At 38.2% G+C, this 25842-nt stretch overlaps 1 protein-coding gene across 3 annotated transcripts in view; it reads left to right on the top strand.

Annotated features, from left to right (window-relative positions):
• WDR72 (WD repeat domain 72) overlaps positions 1-25842 on the top strand; it is a 182279-nt gene that overhangs the window by 99963 nt on the left and 56474 nt on the right. The gene's annotated exons all lie outside the window — the stretch shown is intronic.

The following is a 25842-nucleotide window of genomic DNA, read 5'->3' as shown; positions in this document are numbered from 1 at the left end:
TAGTTAGACCACTTGATTTTATAACAGATTTTATCATTATAACTTTATAATGGTAATGTTTATGGCTTATGGCAAGCAAGTGAATCTAAATTTCTGCTGTCAAACATTAACTGATTTTTCATTCATTAGCTGTGACTTAAAAAAGAAGTAAAAAACAGTTAAAAAAATAAGTGCAAATTTGATTTTCAAATTTACTAGTAAGCTTTTGATGAAAAATCGATTTATAATATGACCAAATGTATATTTTTGTCAGGAAAACATGTTACAAATTTACATGTTCCAGGTTGTTTAAAATTGTTAGGTACTCAAAAAGAGATTTTCTTTTTATTTATTTGGGACCCTGAAAAATGTTGCTACAGTTAAAATGTTTAAATCTTAGAAGAGATGTCATTCTTAAAAATGCATTACATTTTTTTCCTTCTTGATATTATTTTTATAAGATTACTGATGGGAGAGCACTATGTAGTGAAAGAAGATATAGCAGAAAAAAAAGGCTTCTTCAGTAAGGCCAAAAATCAAAATAGAATATTTCCTGATACCAACACCGTTACTGAGGATGGAAAATCCAATAAGTAATTTGATAAATTTCAAGTCATTTGTTAGTTGTCCAGAAATTAGCTTAATTAACTGATAGATTCACCCAGTTGAAGGAGCTCCTTTTTGATTACATCATGTAATTGTAATTGTGTGACACATTTCAAGCAAGAAGCATTTTAAATTCCTTTTTAAATTCATTTTCAATTTACTGCATTTGAGTTCTCAATTCATTTGAAGAGGCACCCTTAGTGCCATTAATAGGTTTCTTCCAACTCTCCAAACACAGCTAATGTCATTCATCATGTGTAAGTGCCCCTCAGGAGGTGTTTCTGTGCCTTTTTCCTCATCGTGAGGGTCTAACTTAGCCATTGGCCCAAAGATCTGTTTTCTAGGTGAGAAATTCATGGCAGGCGATCAAGGTGAAACTTCTGATGAGTTTTGTTGTCACATGAGCTACCTGTTACTTGAAGTTTCACTGAGGCCCTCTGTCCCCAGTTAATTATTGGGTATAAGAACTATTAACACTATACTATTTAATCTTACTATGACTAGAGACACCCAGAATTCATGTTAGATATTAGCTATCTTTAAGTTATTTTGGAATGAGCCTTTGCTAATGTTAAAAGAAAGTTTAGGGTTTGTTTGTGATAAGAATTGGAACACAAAAATATTATAATTTATATGTTGTAGTATATGTTGGTAGATGAAATTTAGAACATTTTAACTAAAAAAAATGCTCAAAAAATGCTGAGCATATATTTTTGGGGGGAAATGCTTCCTGTAGGAAAATATTAACTGCAATTACAAGTAAATCAGAAACACATAACATGCATTGAAAAGGAAAATTTTCCAAGTAATTTTTTCAAGTAAATTTCCAAGTTATATTTATATTAACACTACCTATTCAGAGAAACTTAGAAAAATGACAGGAAAAATTTTAGACTTTTATTACAGTAGTATGTACTGCATTACTTGAAGGAATTTTAAAATTATTTAAGTAAAAAAGCAATTTTATTTATTTCAAATGTCTTGATTCAAAGGTTATGGAGATGGTGTGGTACTCTTCATCAGTGCAATTATTCCTCAAATTTTGTAGGCAGTTACTTAGGCAGAATGTCATTGCAACATCTATTATTTTACCAAATATTATTATGATAAATTGTTTATGTCATTTAATTTTATTGGGTTCTTGTTCACTTGTCATCTGTGAGCTCCCCTCCACACCCTTTTAAAATTATTTTTTCTTTTTAATTGAATTTTTTAATTCTTTTTTGGTTACTTGATGCATCCTCTTTGTTAATCATTTGGAAAGTAAGAGATGGCGGTTTTATGATGCACAGATACTCAAAAACTCCTTTTATGCCAGGACATAGTATATTTGGTTTATTAGTATGATAGTAATATAGAAATAATAGGTATGGAAAATAATAATAACAATTATCATATTCTTAGTACACTCCAACACAATTACAAATGTTCTCTCACTTTTTCCTTTGATTCATACATAATTCACATGAACCTTAAGTCTGTTTTCAACATTCGAGTCATTTGTGTAATCAATTTTATAGTTTTTAAATGTCCATGTTTATGGAAATGAAGTTTTAAAGCACAGCTGGAAAAAAAAACACTCTCTGAGGAAGACAGATCCTGAGAAATTGCTCCTGTAATTTTCTTATTTGACACACTAATGATATATCTCCCTCATATACATGAAATGAAAAATATTTGAAAATAAGACCATCACCATACCAGCTATCTTGAATGCCACCAGTGGTGTATATCTTGCACCTTGCTTTCTTTTATTATACTTTTTTTCAATGAATAAAACTGGGATTTAAAAGAGGGTGAGTGTCTTGTCTACAGTCAAAATATTACTGAAAACATGGATGCATATTCTCTAAACACTGTGTTCTTGTCCAGTAAACTGCATTTTCACACTGGCAGCTTGAAGGAAATTTGCTCTAAATCAGCTCAATCTGAAAATTGAATAATTTATCGAGTGGTTTTCTTAGATTTTTATTCCTCTCTCATAAATCATACTTTCTATTACCAAAGAAAATGCAGAGTGTTCAATCGCTGCCCTCTCAGCCCTTATACTAAAGAAAATCACCAGATTTTTTTTAACTATTTGTACGTGAGATGCATCTAGAAAGCAGTGGAAATGAGTGAAATGAAATTGAAGCATAATGTGCTTGAACTTTATAATTCTATATCTTGTTTATTTCCAGTGTTTTCATTTCTTACGTATTTTATTTGAGGTATTAATATTTGTCTATTGGTATTTTATGGGAGAGTGGTGGATTTTATCTGAGTTTACTTTTTTATAATGATTACATTACTATCTTCTTTAAATCTCTTTATTGAGAAATTATATAAATAACATTCACATTTGAGGCGTTGATTTAAAAATAGTAGTGTTTCCTATTATTAAAATACATTTGAAGGTTATTTTCCTTTATTTTTTTTTTGAATGTTATTTGGATCAGTTTAGACAAGTGCTCTCTAAATTGTTCCATTAAATAAATTGGTTTAAATAGAAATGGAGGTTTTGCAGATAAAGCTGTCACCTGGAATTATTGGCTGAATTTAAATTCACATTAAACTGTAGTTGTGAAGACCATGCCTCAAATACCGGTATTGCAAATAATCTTTATTAGATGCACCATTTTCAAAGACTTATCTACAAAATTAAATAATGAAAATGTGCTCTTTGTTTATAGTAAATCAAAGAAATAAACATTGATTCACCAGAAAAGTTGTGTGGTTCTTGGTGGCCGATAGCAGAGGGACTGGCTTGCGATGGTCTTCCTTTGCCTGCCGAGTTTCTCAGAAGGAAAACTGTCTAGTTGTTAAAAAGCTTTGAAATACAGTTGACAACGCTTTTTTCACTGTCTTTATTTCTAGTAAATGCATCTTCCACCGCCCTCTCTTTGGTCTTCAGGCTAAATGAGAAGACCAAGACTTTATTCTTTCTGGCCACAGCACTCATTTAGGAAAGGTCTGTGTGGCATGAGTGAGCAAGGAGCAGAAAAGTAATGGTGGGGGCACATCACAGAGGGCCTTGGTTGTCACAGTGAGATCCTAGGGTTTCTCTCTGAGATGGGAAACCATTTGAGCAGACAAATGGCACACATTTCAATGGAATCACATTGTCTGAGGTTCAGGGGCCAAGGACAGACGCAGGGAGACCAGTTGGGAGCCATTATACTAACCTTGAGGATGGCAGCCTCGCTCAAATATGGTGGCCTGGATGAAGATGATGGAAAGTGATCAGACTCCAAATGTATTTGGAAGGCAGAGCTGACAGTATTTGCTGATGGGATAAGTATGGAGGAGTGAAATGAAAATCTATACTTAGATTATTTCAAACAAAAAGTATTTGATACAAGATCGACCCTGATGTTCTGGCTCGATTTGGTAGTGCAGTGTTGCACATGGTATTCCAGGTTTGCTGAAGGAAGAGTGGAAAACCCACTGCACACTCCCACCTGCCCCTGCGGTGTTCAGTTTCAACTGCCCCTGCTTAGATGACTTCTAGTATTAACTAACCCTCAGAAAATGGACAAGAGTTTCCTGCCAAGAAACTATGGCTAGAAGACAATACCAATAATGCAAGCTTAAGCAAATGAGATGTAACTGACATTGGCAAACTTATACTAAGTTATGTCAGACGTGTGTGCGTGTGTCTGCGTGTGTGTGATACTCTTTTGAAATTTCTACTTTCATGTATATTTTATAATTAGGCATAATTTTGCTATACAAATAGCATGTACGTTGTTTGTAAACAAATGTATGTATTGATGGTGCGTGCTTCAGAGCTCCGCCTTGTTTATTCTGCACGAAAGTATCCCAACCACAGCCTTTGGGTGGATTGAGCTAAGTAGGCAGATATGATAAGCTTTTGGTTATGTGGGGTTGGTAACTTAATAGTCCATATTGCACACTGTTCTATCCCTAAAACCTTTTATAAAGTCTTTATGCATAACTCCTCTATATCCCTTGTCTCTGCCTCTCTGCACTGATCCGAGAGTCAGGGATACCACAGAGAATGAATTGGAAATCTTCAGTGGAAGACACAAACTAGTATCAGGTAACCATAGAAGCGTGTCAGGCAGCCCAGAAGAGGCTACAGGAGCACTTCAAAGAGGCGCCTAACTCAGTCTTTGGAATCAAGGAGGCTTCTTGGGAAGAAGAGATGCCTAATCGAAATCCTGAAATATGAATACGATTTAGCCACGCAAAAAGCTGGAGAGGGTGGAGGTAGCTACTTGTGAAGACCAGAGAAGCCATCTATGCTCTTTTCTTCCTCCCAAGAACTATCTGATTAGCACATGCATGAAAGGGAACTTGGACATTAGAGAGAAACCTATGACTTGAATTTCCTCTCCGGGACACACCTGTGTCCTCTTTGGACCTCACTGTGCCGGTGCTGCTCTTTTCCTAACTCTCAGCCTTCCGGAATAATGACAACAGTAATGGAAATGACAGTAAGAGCTTGCACTGATATGGCTTAGTATGTTCTAAGCGCCTTACTTAACTTAAAGCATTGGATCCAAGCAACAATTCTGTGGAGAGAGGTAATATTGTCATGCCCATCATATTGATGAGAAAATAGATAAAAGACGTGAAGAAACTTGCACAGAGCGTTACTACCAACAGAGCCAGGCGTTAAACCCAGGAAGTCTGGTTTCAGTATCTGGATTCTTTGTAACTATCTGGCATTGCATCCCAATTAACCAATTAACCTTCACTGTTCTTAATTCAGCAAATACTTGCCAGTGCCTCCTCTATGATAGTTGAGATAGTTATTACCCATGTTGTAGATTATAAGGCAGCACAAATTGAGATATTTGGCATAACCCACACAGGAAAGATTGTCTTAAAGAAGTTAGTCGGCAAATATCAAATACCTAATTTCTACTAAACTTTGGCGTGGCACTATAAGCTATTCGACTCAAAATGTACTTAATACTAAAGATTTTTATTTGGAATATAAATTTAGATAATTACAAGTTTCATTGGTTAAAAGATAGACTGTTTTATGACTGAGAGCTGGAAATGCCAACTGGTAGATGGTAGAAATGAAAAAGACTTGGCATACATATTAGTTGCAGGAGTTAATGGTTAGCAGTGAGCAAGGAAGAGACGAGGAAATTTAAATTTTTAGTTTTTGCATTAATTTGAATCATGTATTAGGCCAGTGGTTCTCAACCTGTGGGTTGCAACCCCTTTGGGGGTCAAACGACTCTTTCACAGGGTTCGCCTAAGACCATCGGAAAACACATATAATTACATATTGTTTTTGTGATTAATCACTATGCTTTAATTATGTTCAATTTGTAACAATGAAATTGGGGGTCACCACAACATGAGGAACTGTATTAAAGGGTTGCGGCATTAGGGAGGTTGAGAACCACTGTACTAGACAGTCTTACTCAAATATCAAGTTATTCATATTAGGTGAAGACAAATTTATGTATGGTAAGCAAATAAATTATTGAGCACCTAGAATACATTGCATACATTTCAAAAAACACTGTTGTCATTTGAGTTTAATATACGTCCTGTTTTATTTTTAGCTCCTCATAAAATTGATGGAGAAATCTCATCGTTTCCCTTATCCCCCATATAAATTCTTCTCAACTTCTCCACTGCCTCTGCCCTCTCTGTATCATCTTAAAGATCACATTGCCTTAGAGAGACTGATAGAGTTCATTGCTCTTTTTCCAAAAGTAGTTTCACCTTTCACAGAGATTGAGATTGATGCTTTTCATCTTGGCATATGAAGAACTCGGGTATTTCATCGTCTTTTTTCCTCAGGAGCAATCAGCATGCTAACCTGGCCCGACGGCACAGAGACTGCAGCATCAAGGGATTGAGCTAAATATTTCCTTGGTAACAGTTGTGCAGTCACCACGCATTGATTATCGTCTGCATACCCATTTAAATGTATTGACAAAGAAAAAGTGATCTAGATTCTGTCGCTGAAATCGATGTGTTTTGCGCTATTGTTCTCCCACTCTGAGACTGGCCTCCCAGTACTGACCCCTCAAGGACAAGGGTCGGGTCTATTTATCTTTTTTCCTCCCGTCACCTGGGATGGGCCTTCACCCTGTAGCTGGTAATAAGTGTTTATTGAGTGGATGGATGAATGGGAGGACCGGGGGATGGCTTGCACTAAAGATTCCGTTAACTCCTAATTAGTCAGAGAAAGAGGAGACAAGGAAAATCAGCGGATTGCTTTTCTTTAGCAGCCAGATATCGTCTGGAAAGTAAACTAAAATTATGCTTCCTAAGCATCCTCACCCGAGGATCATGTGGTACACACACAGCAGGCTCACACAAAAAAATTAAACATAGACACATGAATGAATCTCGTTTGTAACCATCCAGCACACGGCTCTTTACTGATGGCTGGTTATGTGGCTCTTCCCTCCTCATTTTGTCATGGTCTGGTTTCAGTCTGTGTTTAGAGAGCCCAAGCCCTGCCTTAAACTTGCCTTTGCATTCTTATTCAGCTATAGCTTCTCAAAGAAATATTTAAGGAGCTGCTACGTCAAACACTATCTCCTCAGCATCTGGACTTCTGGCTCATTGCTGATCTCTTGCAGCCCGGACCCCTCAGGCTGCAAACCTGGGGCCCTCTTTCCAACCCGGCTCACCGGGGTCAACCTCCTCCCCCTGGACTCCTTTCCTACTTCCCAGCCTGGGATTTTGTGTGATACTAGTTCCTCCCTAAAATGCAATTCCATTAGCTGGTATGGATATGCATTCCTCATTCTGGAAACAATTTCGGTATGCCTAAATTCCTTGAGTGGAAAAGCAGGGATTCAGTCAGCTTTATATTCTCTGCAGATAGCACTGTGTCTGGCGCATGGAAAGGCAATTGCTAGAGAAATGGTGGCTAAAGGAAAACTTACCCAGTTGCCCCCTTGGCATTGCAATGTCTCATTCCATCAGAGTGCCATTCACCTTGCTGGCAAGAGCCTTATTTTCCCATTTTAACTCCTCAAAATATTGGCCCAATTTTTAGTCTTAGAACAATTTGAATAACTTCAAAACAGCTGTTCTTAAGGGCCTACTATGTATAAGGATCAATGCAATGTGGGGACATTTTTTATTACGTCACATTCTACACGTCTTTCACATCCTTCTAAAATAGTATGTATCATTGGGCATGCTAATTGTTTGTTTATTTGCCTTTTCTCACCACGTCTCTGAACTCCTTCGGGGCAAAAAATGGGAACATATTAATCTTATGCTCCTAGCAGCTAACGAACCACGTGGCTCATGATGGGTGCTCATGAAATGTCTGCTGCCTGGCAAGCGGATGGATGATAAATGATGGTGACAGACATGCATCAGAGAATTCTGATCTCAGGCAGAAGGAAAAAAATGCTAAGTAACATGTTAATGATCTGTAGGTAGGAAGAGAATAAAAAAAGATTATTATAGGGATGTTGGTTTTCTTCTAAAGTGTTAATCCAAAGGCAGTACTTCAAATTTATCTGTTTAGTTCAGGAGCAGTTATCTGTATAGTGAGCCACCAGGAACAAATAATGCTGATGTTTTAAGGCAAAAACAAAATAAAAAAAGAAGCAAAGTACTTGATTTTCAATCCCTGCAAATAAGTTATAAGAAATGAAGACTGTTCAAAGAAGAGTTGTTAGTTAGTTTGTTTGTTTTTCTCGTTTACCTGTTCCTGGGGAACATGGGCCCTGTATTTATATCTGTGCAGGAGCGCCCAGCCCGGCAGCCTGCTAAGCTGGGACAGTGTCAGAGCGCACCTTAATAGCTGACTAAACATAAGCATGGCAATTGTGAACACTCTACCAGCTTCTTAGGTTTCTTGTCATACAAATGAGGCCGGTCTTGACATTTCTGAAAATTAAGTGTAGTGTTTCTCAACTCTTCTCAATCTCAGCACTGACTTCATAGTCACTATTTATCATCCTAAAATAAAATTCTGTAGTAACACACATAATGTTACTACACACATAATTTACATAAAACCGAGAGGGAAAAACAAAGAGTAAGTAATTTATAATAATATGTGTCTCAGGAGATAAAAGCTTGGACATGACTGTACTAAAGGATTTAATAAAATGCTGGCAGGGACACATCCCATTGTGAGAGGACAACAGTTACCAATGCATATCGCTATGCATGAGCACTCGTGTGTGTGTGTGTGTGGGGGGGGGTGGGGTGGGTACTGTTTGTGACACAAGTGTCCAGATCAGCTGTGGGCAAACTACGGCCCGCGGGCCGGATCCGGTCCGTTTGAAATGAATAAAACTAAAAAAAAAAAAAAAAAAGACCGTACCCTTTTATGTAATGATGTTTACTTTGAATTTATATTAGTTCACACAAACACTCCATCCATGCTTTTGTTCCGGCCCTCCGGTCCAGTTTCAGAACCCATTGTGGCCCTCGAGTCAAAAAGTTTGCCCACCCCTGGTCCAGATGCATTTTCATGGCAAAATTCTAGGCAACAGCAGCAGAAAACTATGGCCATTCCTTAATATACAGGGTTAGTGGTCTTTCTAGAAAATTCAGGATATATTAAGCACCTTGAACTATTCTTTCATGTAAAATAAAGTCAGATTCTGGGCTCAGGAAATTACAACAGAGCTTTCACTTCCATGGTTGGCCACTGGAATATTTGGAAACCATGTGAACTATCAGGACAATTATTCATTGTCAAGGACTGTGCTGAGCATTACAGGACATCTGGCAATTCTGCTCTAAATGCCAATAACTGCCTCCAATATCACTGGGGAACCAAATGTCCCTTGCCTCAGCAGTTTCCAACGCCTTCCCCTAGGGGGCAGTACCAACCCTGCTGAGAAGCACTTATTTCAGGAGAGGGACTGTGTATGTTCTGAGGCCTTTATTTGTTTCTGTCTCTCTCCCCTTTTACAAGTGCACACGGGGAAATGAAACCAAATTAGTAACCTTCAGCTAACTCAGGAAGGTCCTTCCCTAACGCCCTGTGTTGGTTCCATCTGTGTTGATTATACTTTGATTGCAGTATTTCCCAGGCCATGCAGTAAATCATCGGATCGCAGTTCTGTCTCCTCCATTTAAAAAAAAAAACAGCTTCTTGTCCTATTTTCTCATTTCGTCTTTGGCCTGGGCCTAACATAGAGTCGATGTGGTTGGCTGATTAAATAAACAGTGCATGAACCACTAATTCCTCTCCACAGAAGCCATCAAGGAAAACTCCAAAATTTACAAATTGAAATGAAATTATTTTACACAACAGAACAAATACAGCACATCTTAGAATTTAAAAATTAAATGATGACCTATTTCCTAATCTGTGAAATGAGGAAACTGGGAATGAGAAAAAAGGGTGGAAAGTGTTACACAAGTAGGTTCATTAAATAATTGGGAACAGAACAAAACCTTTGGCTTAGCACATACTAATTTCTGATACATTTTATCCTTAACGGTCAGTAGCCTACTAGTACTTAAAGTATATTAAAGTCATTTTTGAGAAGTTCAGAATACCCTTTGACATAAATAAGATACACCTCTCAGTCTGCACCAGAGCAGGGAATAACCAACCTGACAGATCATCTGCTGGTAGGGCCACCCAGCAAGCTTCTTTTGAATGTTATATGTTAGAACTAGTGGCCTGTTGCACGAAGATTCACGCAATAGGCCTTCCTTCCCCTGGCTGCCGGCACCGGTTTTCCTCCGGCACCCGGGACCCAGGCCTTTGGTCTGGCCGCAGCAGCAAGGCTTGGCTTCTCCGTTCAGGCTGCTCCCAGCCCCTCCTTTTTTTCTTTTTCCAAGCTCCTGCTGTGGAGCCCAGGATGGACTGGAAGCCTAGGTTGCCCCCAGCGACCCAGGCCCCCAGCCCCTCCTTGAGCAGAGTACAGGGCTGGGTGGGGGGGACGGGGATGGTAGCTTGGCTTCCTCAGTCGCCAGGAGCAACCCAAGCCTCCTGCTCGCTCCAGCTCCGTGGCCACTGCCATCTTCAGTTGTCTTCAGTCTTCACTCCGCACCTGCATATGCAAATTAACTGCCATATTTGTGGGATTAATTTGCATAGTTGCTCTGATTGGCTGGTGGGAGTAGCTCAGTGGCAGAGTGACAGAGTGATGGTTAATTTGCATGTTTCTATTTTATTAGTGTAGATCTTTTCTCATGCTCTCTATTGCGAATCTGAGAAGAATGTGATATTGTTGCTATTTCCTAAAAGTAGAGTCCTGTGAACATAAAGAGGCCACAGTGCAGTATGAGATGCTAAAGTTCACGTTCCTGTGGAAGCCTGGAGAGCCACTAGTTGCCAGGGATGGTTTCTGGGGGCTTCATGCAGGTGTAGACATGCACGTGGGCTTGGAGAATAATGTGGCAGATTTGGGAAGAGGCACTGCTGAGATCACTCTGCAAGAAAGGACTACTGGCCCAGCTGTGAGGAGTGTGGCTGGCTGACAGCTCCCAGCTGTTGGCACCTCTGGGATCCACCCCCACATTGGAGCAGAGGTCAGACTCTTCTTGGGGTAATGACTGAGCAAGGTGGTGGTGCAGGGCCTATTTCTGGTTTATACAAACCCCCAACAGCTGATTTTGTTCTGGAGTTTTCATTGGGCTGATAGAGACTTTATCAGGTCTGCATAGTGCAGTGGTTCTCAACCTTGGGTGCATATTAGAATCACCTGGGAATCTTTTTAAAATCCTGATTTCTGGGCCTCATCCTCCGGAAACTCTTTCTTTGTTACTAATGTTGTGGCCCCACCCCATAACAAAGAAACAGAATTTCTGGAGGATGAGGCCCAGAAATCAGGATTTTAAAAAGATTCCCAGGTGATTCTAATGTGCACCCAAGGTTGAGAACCACTCAATTCTGCTTTTGCTCTTTTTCTTTCTCAGGTGTTACTCCCAATACACCCTTTTCTAACTCCTGGTGTTACAGCTGACACCCAGCTGAACCAGTGGAAAAGAGCGTGTAGTGAGGAGCATATTTCAGGCAAAAGGGATGGATGAGGACAGACATAGGGACATGCAGTGTCTTCGGGTCAGGAAGTGGGGATAAGTTTGGTATGGGAAGCATATAGGAAGTGAGGTTGCCCCTCCAGTCTGGATCCAGAAGGGGAGACACCTAAAAAGTAAAGGCTTTGGTGGAGTTTTATTCCTGAAAGATAATGGGAGTCATTATTAATTCCTCTAAAAAGAAAAATGAGTCCTTTCCAGTGGAAAGTCGGGAGTTACTAAAGCAAGAGATACAAAGAATCCCTTGTGTCCAAATTTTGTCAGAGTATTTCTCTGTTTAGTATTTTACTTGTAAAGCAATACTTTTTTTTTCCTTAGTTTTTATTGCTAGGTTATTTACATAGACTACAGTGCTTCTTGTCCCTCCTGGAGAAAGTGCCTTCGCATTACATAGAGGAGGGGGGGTTGCTTTCTTGCTTTTAGGCCAGACACTGCACATTCTTCAGAATCATCAGTGTTGCTGTGGTTCTGGGTGCTAATTTGAAATATATGTGGCCATTATCTCAATCTCCCGAATCAGTTCTTAAACTTTTCCCAGCTTGTATGCACTAATATTTGGTCTGACTTCTTATTTCCTGTGAATATATTTCTATCAGTTACCATTTATTGACAAGGTTAGTTGTTACCATCCTGTGTGTTGTATGTGTGTGTAAGTGGACGTTATTGACCTCCATTGTTTGTTTGTTTTTACAAACAATCTTAACTGAAACATTAAGTAAGATCAGGTTTATTAAGTATTTACTATTAGCTATTTTTCAGGAATAGAATATATTATTTCTCTTTGTCACTTAAGAAAAATCTTGACTTAGTGAATTAAGTTTTAGTATAGCAAGGTAACTTTGAAATGTGCTTTTCTGTGTGTTTATATTAATATCAATGGCTAATTTCAAAGGTTAAACTTTATGATCCATCTCTTCGAGTCATCTACTTCAGTCTAGAGTCATTACATCACCTGCTTCCCTTATGCTATTGATTTATGCTTCCTTCAAGCTGCTGAGTTTGAGCAGTATCATTTATTTTTTAATATGACGTCCCCTGCACTCTGAAACAGTATTTCAGAAGGTAATAGCAAAATACCTGTAACACAGTGTAGAATTGCCTGCTCACCTGTGTGAGTCAGTAACCTGGCTGTTAACATTGGTCTGGGATTCTCATTAGACTGAAAGTAAATGAAAGGTTTTAATCAGTCATTTTTTTCTATAGTAAAGATGGTCCGGGGAATCTCTGGATAATAGTACTCAGATACCATAATCTATGTGTTTAAAATTATGGGATGCAAAGGAGTTTTTCAAATTTTCTTAGGAATTTCATATTCCAAGCTCTCCCAAATAGCTAAAGTCTACTCAAAATGTACTCTGAAGAAATGGCCATTTTGGGACCCTGGAAATATTTACTTGAACATTATTTTCAGAAACTATATATAATATATAGATAGATAGATAGATAGATATAGATATATAAATATATATCTATATCTATCTATCTATCTATCTATATATATATATTAGGAGGATTATTTTCAAACTAGTGTCCCAATGTACAAAATTCATGCAAGGAGCTTGGACCCCCATCACCACAGCTTTGCCTGGAAGATCATCTGGTCTAATTAGCATATTATGCTTTTATTATTATAGACTAGAGGCCTGGTGCACGAATTCGTGCACAGGTGGGGTCTGACTGGCTGGGGGGAGGGGCCAAGGGCAGTTGGCCAGCTGGTCCTGCCCCTTGGTTGAACTCCCAATAGAGGGGACAATTTGCATATTAGCCTTTTATTATATAGGATGATCCTTTTCTCGTAGTTACATAACACATTTATTTTTTTTCCAACAGATTTCTTCTTTTGGCATGTCTTTTTATTTCTCTTTGCAAACATTAAATGAAGTGAGCCTCTGCCAGTTTCTTTGAGAGAAAAACTAGGACACGATAGACTTAAGTACCTTTACTATATTGATATGACTTGTTGGAAAATGGCCTTAGACTAGATTGCATGCTCCTAGTTGCTACTCTCAGATTCTTTTATGTAAATCACACTATTTCATCAGCATTATGTAAAGGACAGAATCTACAAGAGAATAAATTCATGATGCATTTCCCTCTAACTAAATGCAGGCCTTTCCCTCGAAGGATATTGCCATTTTTATATTTTCAATGGATCATTTTAAAGAAAATATATTACACATTTAAAAAATTAGTTAAACTATGTCTACTGTTAATGGCAATCCACTATCATGACATTCATAATATAAAAGCCAACTATTAGTAAAAAATATAGTTTGATGAATGTAGTATGTTTATAAATTAAAGATAGTCATTTCATTTTTCCATAGCAAATTTGCTTTAAATATTAGTTTTTATATATGTTTGCTTGTATTACAAATATTTCCAGTAAGCAAACACAAATCATTTTTATATTTAGCATTTAAAATGCATCTCAACTTGACCATTAAATCATCTATTAAATATTCAATTAAAGTGGGTTTTGATCCATTTTTTAAAATTAGTGGTCAGGTATTCGGGGAAACAAGCTTGCAAGATATTTCTAAAACGCAATTCACTTCATTTCTTGTTCTGTATATTTTGTCAGAGAATGCCTTAATGTAACAGAAATCAGATTTGGTGTGTATTTTTACACCAAATCAAATTGTGCAGGCGCCACCCTCAGCTTTCTCCAAAACAATATGAAGGATAAGATTCCACGGTGGTAAAGCTTAAGAAAGCAGTGCAGCCCGGGAAGAAGTCCACGTGTGGAAAGTGAAGCTACAGGGGTATGTTTTACTGGAAAACTATGTGTCTTAGAACACCATTGCAGAACTAGATTTAAAAAAAAATAAGTTTACTAATCTGAGTTGTGTCTCCTTCTGGAATCTGTATGGAAGGCATAGATGGTTTTTCCTAGTTATTCTCTAGGCATAAATCATAAGTATAAAAGGTACTGAAAAAATGTAAGAATGAAACTGCAATATAGTAGTGACTAATGGTAGAAAGCACTTAGATTGCTCCAGTTATAACAACTATATAAAGAAGGTGAAGGCATCATAAGTCATTTTATTTATTACAATTGGCAGATTTCCCTTCCTAGTTGTATTGACTATAGTCTTACTTCCCTTATCCATTCTTGCCCAATCCTCCTTTGCCTAAATTCACAAGGCATAATTATAAATTTTAATATTTTTAATATATTCTTTGACTGTGTAGCAGTAATCCAAGATTCTTCTTCTATCAAATCAACCATGGAATATGTCCAGTATCCTTCATAGGCCTTTTCTAGGTTGAAGTACTTTTTTAGAGCACACGTTCTAACATTTTCCATTTCTGATCCTCAAGGAAGGGGCTGTGTGCTGTCCCCGTGTACATGGATGCTTAAATATCAGAAAGTTACTATAAACTAATTCCTACACTAGGAAGTGAATTAGGCTGTTTCCCCCTTTGTGTGGCATCTTCTACATGGCAGTAATTTAGAATTTGCAAAATATTAGAAAAATAAAGCCAAGCTTCCCTGATAACTTCTATGTCCTATGCAAAGCATCAACATTTCTAAAGATTTTTACCAAAGACTAGCTTTCTTTTGTTAGTTGAGAAATGATCTAAATTGGTGTTTTAAAAGTTTTGTAAGCATCTAAATCCTTTGTAAAAATGAAGTAACCAGTCACATAAAACTATCTTATTAGTTTAATGATAATAATTTACATATTATAAAGTTAAACACCGATATCAAATATATTTCAATGAATTATGAGCTTTGAAATTTGATAGATGGATGACAGTCATGTAAACCGCTGGTCTCAACATCTAATTCATTTTGGTAAATTGCTTTGGATAAATTGTCATGAAAATGAATATCAGTTATCTGGTAGGTACAATAGCACTTGTTCGTAGAACATTACATGAGGGGGATATCTACCACTAACACAACCTCTTCAATCAATAATATCTGTATAGCATAAATATAGGCATAGAGGTTAATCTTGAATCTGTACAGAAACAGTTATATGCCAGCATAAATCAACATGTTTATGTTTTCCAAGTTTATTAAAATTTTGTAGAAAGATCACAGTTCTTTAACAATAGTTACACCATATACATTCTGAATCAGACAATTACGTAATTCCCTCTGAGACATGACGAGATTCCCTGACCTGAAGTTTAGAAACCACTGGACAGGTTATGGGGAGAGAATCGACATCATTTCTTCTGTCCACCTAGTACAAAACGGTGGCAGTGCAACAAATATATGCATAATTATTACACCAATTACTTTGATGACCACTTTTAGTTGTATGTTTGATTTTCTTTTTTTTTTTTTTAAGAAGGCTGATCTCATGATACGAATAGTGTGAGCTGTTGTCTGGCTGCCATGTTTTAAGACTCTAGTTATAAATCACATACTGCATCACCCCAGAATGTGCCCTTACGTTTCTCAGTGCCTCAGCTTCATGCCCAGCTGGTGCCAGGCAAGCTGCTGACTGGCACAGAGAGGAATTCTAGGAAGTCGGCAGCGTGGGCCATTTTCCAATTCTGCTGCCCGGCGTGGACTCAGTCCAGGGCTCTGTTACAAATGGCTATTGCACTGAGATCGTGATGAGATTTCCTAGAAGTACCCTCAATGCGTTCACTAAAATTTCCTAATTCAAAACTTTTTGTCAAAAGGGAGGTTTTCCTCTGCATTCTTACTGTCACACAACCACATGGCAGTACATGTGTGTGTCCCCTTAAGATATGAAAGTGCTCAGATCTCTCGGAGATATTCTTTTAGAAATTAAATTATTATTATTTTCACTTCGCATCATTTTGTTTCAAATGTTGGGCTTAAATTATACCGTATGTCTTTCAAAACTTTTTGTCAAAAGGGAGGTTTTCCTCTGCATTCTTACTGTCACACAACCACATGGCAGTACATGTTTGTGTCCCCTTAAGATATGCAAGTGCTCAGATCTCTCGGAGATATTCTTTTAGAAATTAAATTATTATTATTTTCACTTCTCATCATTTTGTTTCAGATGTTGGGCTTAAATTATACCGTATGTCTTATGTCAAGATGGTTGAAGAACATAGGGGTACTAAATTATTATATTACTGATTCCTATTACTTCTGTCAATCATCACAGTCCCTGAGAGTTTATGGTGGGCAAATGTTGCAGTAAGTACTCTAGGCATGTGGGCAGCTATCCTGGGTGATCTCAGATTAGGCTGGCTGATCAGAGCCCACCATAGCACCTGCCCCTTGAGGAATCTAAAGCAACATACAGTCCTTCAGTGATCGATGTGACCACCATGTTTCCCAGGGTGAAATCCAGGTGTAGACACATAATGGAGTCCTCACCTTGGACTAAGGACTGACTCCAGCTATCCCCATTCCTTGATCTTTCTATCATAGGCATCTGGTGTTTACTTGATTTTAAATGCCTTTGAGGGGAGGGGGGTGCGGGGTGTTAGAGATTACTACAGCACTTGGAATATGAGTGGTACTCAGATAAAGGACTCATTTGACCTTTGAGTCAAGATCATTTGGAGGTCATTGAGTCTAAGCCCTTTGTTTTCCTGCCTAGGAACCTGATGGTCAGAGAGGCTCAGTAGTGACTTACTGAAGGTCATACAGCAAGATAAGGAGAGAGACAGTATCCAAACCTATCCCTTTTTAATATTTGTGACTTTTTTAAAAAATGGCCTGGCGGTCCCCATTTGTTTTTCGTTCATTTCCTCTGGTTGTGCTCCTTTGCCAGTCAAGCGTATTGTTTTCTCTCGTAAGTGGCAGATGAACTGCATGCACAAAAAGATATGGAGGCAGGTTGCATTCCTGTAAGTCCCACTTGATGGTATTAATATCTCTAGATCTAGATAAAGCTTAGAGGGTGCTTTCCTCTCTTTTCTCCCTCTTTGTAGGCTTTCATCTTGTTTCAGCAATACTAATTTTGGTTAATGTATTATTAGAGTAACCTTCCCTAGGGGCAATTGTTTTCAGTAGCTAAAGTGATTCAATAAAAAACAAATCTGTTCATATGAACTATCCTACTTAAAACCCTTCAGTGGTGCAATGCCCACCGAGCATTCTTCTTTAGGTCCAACTCAACATTCAGACTCACGAGGTGACCCTGCACCACACCCTACACCTCTCCACTCTGAAGGACAGAGATTGGGAACCAGAGTTTGCCTGCAGGGCAGCAGCAGGCCTTCCTCACTGAGCACCTTCGCAGCCATCCAGGGTCATCTGGGGAAGTCACTCTGCTTACAGTCTATCTTTAGCAACAATTCAGAGGCATAGCTTGCCGGGAGAATACAGCAATGGGAAGCCTCAGCTCTGTGGAGTCCATAGACCCCTCTTGAAAGCCTTTCTCCTCTCCCATCATCGCCTGAAACCTTCGTCTCTAACTGAATGTTACATCCTCTCAAATGCCCTCTCTGTTCACTCAAAATAGGTTCGGTGGCCCACCCTGTGCTTGTCACAACACTGACTGCCCTGGATGGTCATTGCCTGATTTCTTATCTACTCTCCCTGAGATTGTGAGCTCTGTGATGGGCAAAGAATATGTCTTACTTGCTCACCATTATATCCCCAAAGCCTACATCAGGGCCTGGTTCCCCACAGATAGATACTCGAGAAATACATGATAAAGAAATAGGTAGGTGACAAGCCTAGCTCCTGTGGCTTAGTGTTTGAGTGTTGCCCCATAAACTAGGAGGTCCCAGTTCAATTCCTGCTCAGGGCACATGCCTAGGTTTTGGACTCAATCCTCAGTAGGGGATGTGCAAGAGACAGTAGGTAGATGATTCTCTTTCATCATTAATGTTTCTGTCTCTCTCTCCTTCTCCCTTCTTCTCTCTGAAGTCAATAAAAACATATAAAAATAATTTTAAAAATATGTAGGTAGGAATTCTATGAATTCTAGAATTGCTAATTTCTTCTTTCAGACAACACAGGGATTTTAGAATCTCAATATGCATTTGAAACCACAATTAATATATTTCTAAAGTTAAGATATTAGACCCTGATATAAGTAATGAAGAAGATATTTTGAGATCAGATGCCCACCAAGATCTATGGTATAAGTGACATGCTTCTTATTTTTTTTAAAGATTGTATCTTTAAATAAAAAAAAACCCAAAATATCAATATTATAGAAAATCGACTAAATAAATTTTAAAATGTTGATTATCCACAATCAAATAACTTGCATAAAAACAAACTACTACACCAGGGTTAAAATCCAAAGCCGGTGTTAACGTTAGTAGACAAATAATGAGGAGAGTCAGTAAGAACCTTAAAAACTCAGAAACAAACCTAGGATTCTTATTCTCAGGTAAGGCAGTTTTTGAAGTGTAGCTTGGCCCCAAAGAAAATAAATTGTTTTCCATTAAGATATCACAGACAGATGCAGCTGTGAGGATGAACATCCTTTCCTGGAACTACTTTTCCTGAACTTCATCACATGAGTTCCAATGTAAAGTAGTAACAAGCCACACAGTAGAATATACCTCCAACCAGCTTTCTAAAAGGTACAAAGAGTACACTTAAATATGACACTTTTAAAAATCTTTATTGAGAATATTACAGATGTCTCCCACTCCCCCCATTGCCCGCCTCCACCTGGTTTCAGCCCCCAGACCTTCACCACACCATTGTCTGTGATCAGCCATCTATAAACTCCAAGAGCATGACATTAAGCCATAGCTCTGAAGCCATTGTTTGATTGACTAAGATAACGTGGTTCAAGACATTATATTCTGATTGTCTGAGAGTGCAGGGATAGAATTTGGAATTGTGTAGGTAAATGGATAGTTAACATGCCCATTTAGGCCTTTTCTCTCAAATATCAAATATCTTAAATGAGCTTCAGAGAGGTGCTGGACCATATTCAATTTGAAATCAAATTCCCTTAATGAGATTTTACAGTGCAGAAATTTCTTCCTTGCTGATTAAAATGAGAGCCATAATTTTATGAGTCAGGTACTGACCAAACTTCTTACATAAGGAAAGACAGCATGCTGGAATCCAGCCATGAACAGCCTGGGTGCTTGCAAGTAGCATCCCAATCTTTTGGAAGGAGGGTGGGTCTTTTCAGGTTCTGATGCATAGTAGTAATTTCTAAAGACTGCCAAGTCTTAGAGCTCAATAGCACCGGTTCAAACTGGCTCTCTGTATATGGATTCTGCCTGAACTACACAGTACCTCATGGCATAAAAACCACACCTCCCAAAACACCTCATTATAGACATTTAAAAAATCAGGAGATCTCACAAAATGATCTGGATCTCTGGCTTCACATAAAAATTAGCAACAGGGGACACACTTAGTCCTCATTCAATGTGATAACATTAGACTGGAGCTGAGAAGCAGATGGTTATGAGCGACAACCTTTCCAGAGTGAGTGTGTGTTCTCCAGGTCATCTCGGTATCAACCAACCTGCTTTATTCATTTTTACTCGGTTCTGACAGGAACCTGAGTTTTTGACTTGCTCAATTCCATCAAGTGTAGCTTGAAAAATCCTGTATGTGTCCATTTGTAGGGATGGGAGAGGAAGAGAAGAGGAAAGGAATTAACATTTGAAGGGCATCTACATTTCACCTAATAAGTAATAGGCACTGTACAAGTTTCCATACCTATACAAAAAGGAGTAAGACGCAGGATTACTTTAAGGTACATCCTTTGCTTAGGACAAAGGAAGTGGCTGCCCTGAACCCACCTGCTTATGGAGAGCTTCAGAAGGGTGGGAGGCACTATATTTGACTCCTCTTTTCTGAATAGCCTTAAAATTTAATTTCAAAATGTTCATCTGCTGATAGCTCAAGGGGTCTGGAGAAGATGCTAACCACTGGGAATCCTTTCAAGTGTGATTATCTTGGGAGACATGGAGAGGCATACCCTGGGTGACTTGTCCCCAGTCAACTCTGGTACTTTGCAGTATAGCCCCTGACACGCAATCTAGAGAAGGTTAGGTTCCTGATGAACTCACAATAACTCAATGCTATGTGGGCTATTTTAGGAGTGTAATTAGAGTAAGTCTTTTGGGTGTGTAGAGCAGGTTTAGAGTGGGGAGGGGGCACTTTATGAAAGGTTTTGTATGCTATCCTGTAGGTACTAGGACGTTTTGGGGTGTGTAATTTAGACATTTCTCAGTATGGTAAATGGATCAAAGGGACTAATGCAGGGAGATCAGTTATTAAATATCTGTGTTATGGGTATTGATAGCAGCTATTGAAATGCACAGATCAAAACTAATCTAAATATGAATATCAATACTCAAATTCAGGTTTTTATCATTCTGCAATTTTAGTGGTGGCCCCCAAATTCTATGTGCTTAGCACATGCCTAATTTAATTTTGGTAACAACTTTGTGAGCTGGCAACTATGACATCTATTTTACAGATGAGGAAACTGAGTTCAGCCTCACTCCTAAGATGCATGATCTTTTGCATAAAAAAACCAAAAGCAATACACGGGCTCAGGTTTGTACCTTTCAAGCATCAATATTTTAAGACTTTTAATCATTAGGTTGATTTTTATGCCTAGTAATAAGGTTGTGTTAGAGGATCCACAGATTTACTACATTTCAAAACAGGGATGTTTGTGTTAGTAATTAAAACTTTATTCGCAGAGCAATCACAGTTTCATTTCAGTGACAGAGTATGTAGCCAATAGTATTGATTATAGCCTAATACATAAAGTGTCAGTGCCGAGATATAAAGCATTTCCTTGGCATATTGTGGAAACTGGCTGTGAATCACCTCCCTTGAACATCAAAGATTAAATCCACATTTACACATGAAAGTGCATGCTCACCGGGCAGTTTTCAAATACAGTTAGTAGTGATTTTCCTGTTGTGTAAGGCACATATGATATGTCAGTACTGACATGAAAAAATTGTACTACTATATTGCTTTTTAAAGTATGTGTCAAAACATATACACATATATAAATTATAATGGGCATATATGTACATGTAAATTTAAATATATATGTATTTTTAATTTTTAGAAGCCTGTTTAAATGCATTCTGGGACAGCATCTGTTGGAATTTTTCCTTGCTTTGAAGTGAAAGTTTGATGTGTGAGCTGTTTTAATTTTACCCCGCACCACTACCACGAATACTTATGTATCTCCTTCTCCACTTCTTATATACACTTTTTCATATTAATTCAGAGAAAATATATGGACTATATCCAATGGACTATATCCTATGAAATATTCTGTTAATTTGTTTTATCAAAGTAAAAAAAGCAGGAGGAGGAGAAGGTCTGGGTTTTATGTCACTTTTATATACTTGTAGTATTTTACATTAGAAATTATAAAGTGAAAGAAACATCTTTTCAAGGAAAATATTTTTTAATATATTTTATTGATTTTTTACAGAGAGGAAGGGAGAGAGATAGAGAGTCAGAAACATCGATTGGAGAGAAACATCGATCAGCTGCCTTCTGCACATCTCCCCACTGGGGAAGTGCATGCAACCCAGGTACATGCCCTTGACCGGAATCGAACCTAGGACCTTTCAGTCCGCAGGCCGACGCTCTATCCACTGAGCCAAACCGGTTTCGGCTCAAGGAAAATATTTTAATACTGAAGCAGTCTCTTTAGGAAAAGTTTTTTATAAAGTTGAATTAGAATATCTGGAAGACCATAAAGCTACATGATTTTTTCCCTTTATTCTGAGATGCATATTTTACATATTTCTGAAATCTGAATGCCTCTTATAATTGAAGAACATAAGCTTAATGAGAGTAAAGATTTTATCTATATTATTCATCTTCTTTCCCTTGTACCTAGGTCAGTACTTGTCAATATTAGGCTGTACATAACATAAATATTTGTTGTATGAATGCATGAATCTAAGTTAAAAACAGTTACCACCCAAAGAATTAGCGTCATTGCCTATACATGAACTTATGCACGTGTTGAAGGCATCTATCTCACCATTCACATTTTACTTCATTTGAATTATTTGCATTTGTAGCACTGTTTGTGGCTAAATTTTAAATTAAGTTAGGATTTTCAGTTATTTATAATATATTCAGAAGAATGACACTGTGATATAGCACTGAAACAAAATTCTTTGTATACAGAAGACTGCCTGTCACACATGAAGAGAGATGATTGCAGACAGTAGAAACAAGTAATCCTTTCATAAGAAATCATCAAATTTTCAATCTGGAGATATCCTTGTAACTGACTCATGCACCATAAAGGACTAACAAGTTTCCAGCAGACTTTGAAAAGGATCTGTTTAATATTCTAGATATATCATTCAATTCAAGAAATATAAGCAAATACAAAACTATATCATTAACAATTAGAAAATCACATGGAACAGTAATGTTAAAATTGATAAAGGAGTTAAAATTACAAGCAAGAATTAGAAAAAGCAGTTTATCAAATGACATTGTATAAAAAGGCAACAGCCAAAAGGAATCAGAAAAATCCTTGTCTCTGAACACACACAGGATTATAGCTCAACATTATAGGATATTGGAAAAGAAAAGGGTATGTATTATATGAATAACTGAATTGTGAATTGAAACAAAATATGGGCAATTCATGTGGAATCTCATTCGGCCTAAAAACATTTAGAATTGATCGTAATTTGGAACGAAGGAAACACACACACACACACACACACACATTCACATACACGTTTTTGGGGGTGTCATTTGAACAAAATGAGGCACTAAGTAAAAAGGAATAAAGTTCACTCAGTTGATATTTGAATGTTAGAGGAAAAGGATAAACAATTCTTTGACAGCATTTGCTATCGGCCCTATTTGGAGTCTGAGACCGCGGGAGAAAGTCTGCCGATTGAAAATTTGCCACCTCTACCTTCTCCCAACTCCAAGTCTAAGGTCACTGGTTTGCAATACAGCAACATAATGGTGCTTTTCTTTGGATGTATTTCCAATTAATAAAAACCCAGTGACTGTGGACAATTTGTATTTGTGGTGAAGTAAGAGAAAATGAAATGTGGTTCCCTGAAAAAGAGTCTTAATTACTGCTGGATGCTGGTGAAGGTCACAAGTGTTTCCAGAAGAGCAATACCTGGAGCACAGCAAGGACAGTGACAAAAGACATGGGTTTTGTTTTTGTTTTTGTTTTTTTTATCCCAATATCAGTCCATCACTGACTGCAGTGTGATATGCAATGTCCCAGCAACTCTGGTCAAGTTGTTGCCCATCTACTAAGGTCAGTTTTCAGAAATAGGCCAAGAGTTTCTTGTAGCAGTGCCTCTATTATCTCCCACAGGAAAAAAATAATAATTTTGATGAAGTCCAACTTATCAATTTTTGGGGGTTGCATTTCTGGAGTCAAGTTTAACCAACAACTCTTTGCCTAGCCCCAGATCCTGAAAATTCTTCTCCTATTTTTGTATTAATAACCTTTTTAAAAATTTAAGTTTTCACTATAAGAGAAAGATATTATAAGGAGAAAGATATAAGGAGAAAGATAAAAAGAGAGAGAGTGTATTCCTACAAAAGCATATTGTCCCGGGTGGAAGATCAACTCATTAAAACTGAATTGTTGAGTTTGAATCACCTTTATACACCTTTCACTAAAGACCACAAAGACCACCTACTTTAAAGGTTCACTGATTTCATACCTTATTTTTTCCTAATTCACTATTAATGCAAAGACAAATAAACCCAAAATAAAAAACATAGAAAACAACACAAATGATATTTACTCACTCACATAATGGCATCCTGGGGAGGGGAGCATGATGAATGAAGTCACTTCTCCTGTGAGAGCATGTGCACCCAGAGAGGAGGGGCTTAATTTAAGCTATAGCAACTATACCTCTTTAAAGATGTCCAGGTGGCTCACGTTGTGTGAGACCCACATTGTACACTTGGTCTTGTGCATGCAAGTAAATAACTGATAAGTGTATGCCAAGATATTAGCTGGAATTCCTGATTTATGAAATTCTCCTGATCTGCATGGGTGATTCAAAGTGTGACTGTTCTATGATGCTAAGTATCCTGGCTCTATATTGAATACTGTGGTTTAGCCAAATAGGCACATGCTTTGATGGTATTACAGTGCACAACTCTCAGGGTGCCTGTCTGGTTGATGCTTTCCCCAAAACCTTGTCCATGAGCTTTCAGATAACCTGGACCTACAATGCAAATACATGAGTTACGGGGCATGTGTCCTTGTGACCCTCATCTTTAATTGGACCAATGGTGGGTAGAGACCTGGGATAGAGGAGATTTTCTGTCCCAGGAATTGAAAGGTGGGAATGTGGAGGAAATGCAGTTTCTATTTTATGTAGATCAGAATGACCACAAAGACAAGGATGGGTCGGCGACAGTAATTCAAAGCATTGCAGGCCCATCTGCAGAGAGAGGGAGAGAAGAATGCTCACAGGTGCAGAAAGGAGCAGACCATAGCCCTGTAAGGAGTAAAGAACACCTTGGACTTGTGTGTTTCAATAAACTCCCTATTAAGCTTAAGTATTCTGATTTCTTCCAATTCTCCTAGTTCCCCTTAAGACAAATTAGTAAATTAAATATTATTTTACAATTTAAATATATCACAATTAAACATTTCCCTTGTTCTTTGTGCTAAATTCCAAAAGACAAGGGAAATTTGTATGTGCCAAGAGTATGTTCGAGTTATATATGCTTATAATATCAGTTCCATTGATAGAAGCTAAGTGCCCAAAACCTGGGAAATAATAGCCCCCCAGGTGGAGTTGTGTGATATTGGAGTGAGATGGTCTATATTAGTGGTTCTCAACCTTGGCTGCACATTAGAATCACCTGGGAATCTTTTTAAAATCTTGATTTCTGGGCCTCATCCTCTGGAAATTCTGATTTTTTGTTATGGGGTGAGGCCACAACATTAGTAACAAAGAAACAGAATTTCTGGAAGATGAGCCCCAGAAATCAGGATTTTAAAAAGATTCCGAGGTGATTCTAATGTGCAGCCAAGGTGGAGAACCACTGCTCCAGGGCCTGTCAACAGGGGAACGGGTCAACAAACTGCGGTCTGTCCACACAGGAAATACGCCGCAGCAGGGAAAGCACACGCTCCTGCATCTCAGACCGCCGGATCTCAGACCTGATGCCGAGGGGAGGACGCCGGACACAAAAGCGGATAGTAGGACTCCAGTTACCCGAAGCTCAGAAAGGGGCGAGATGATATCCGATGATCAAGGTCAGACGGGGGGGTACCTTTGAGGGGTGCGGCCGGGAAAGGGCATGATGAGGGCTGAAGGGGCTGGAAAGGGGTGCATCATGACCTGTGGGAGCTGACGTGAGTTTGTACGCACGTGGAAGTTCTTCAGGCTGTACCCTTAAAACCTGGGCACTTTCCTATG

Source organism: Myotis davidii, unplaced genomic scaffold, assembly GCF_000327345.1.
Source record: "Myotis davidii unplaced genomic scaffold, ASM32734v1 scaffold1524, whole genome shotgun sequence".
NCBI classification, from domain to species: Eukaryota; Metazoa; Chordata; class Mammalia; order Chiroptera; family Vespertilionidae; genus Myotis; species Myotis davidii.
The sequence above is the reverse complement of the archived record's forward strand: the minus strand, read 5'-3'. Positions and strand labels throughout refer to the sequence as shown.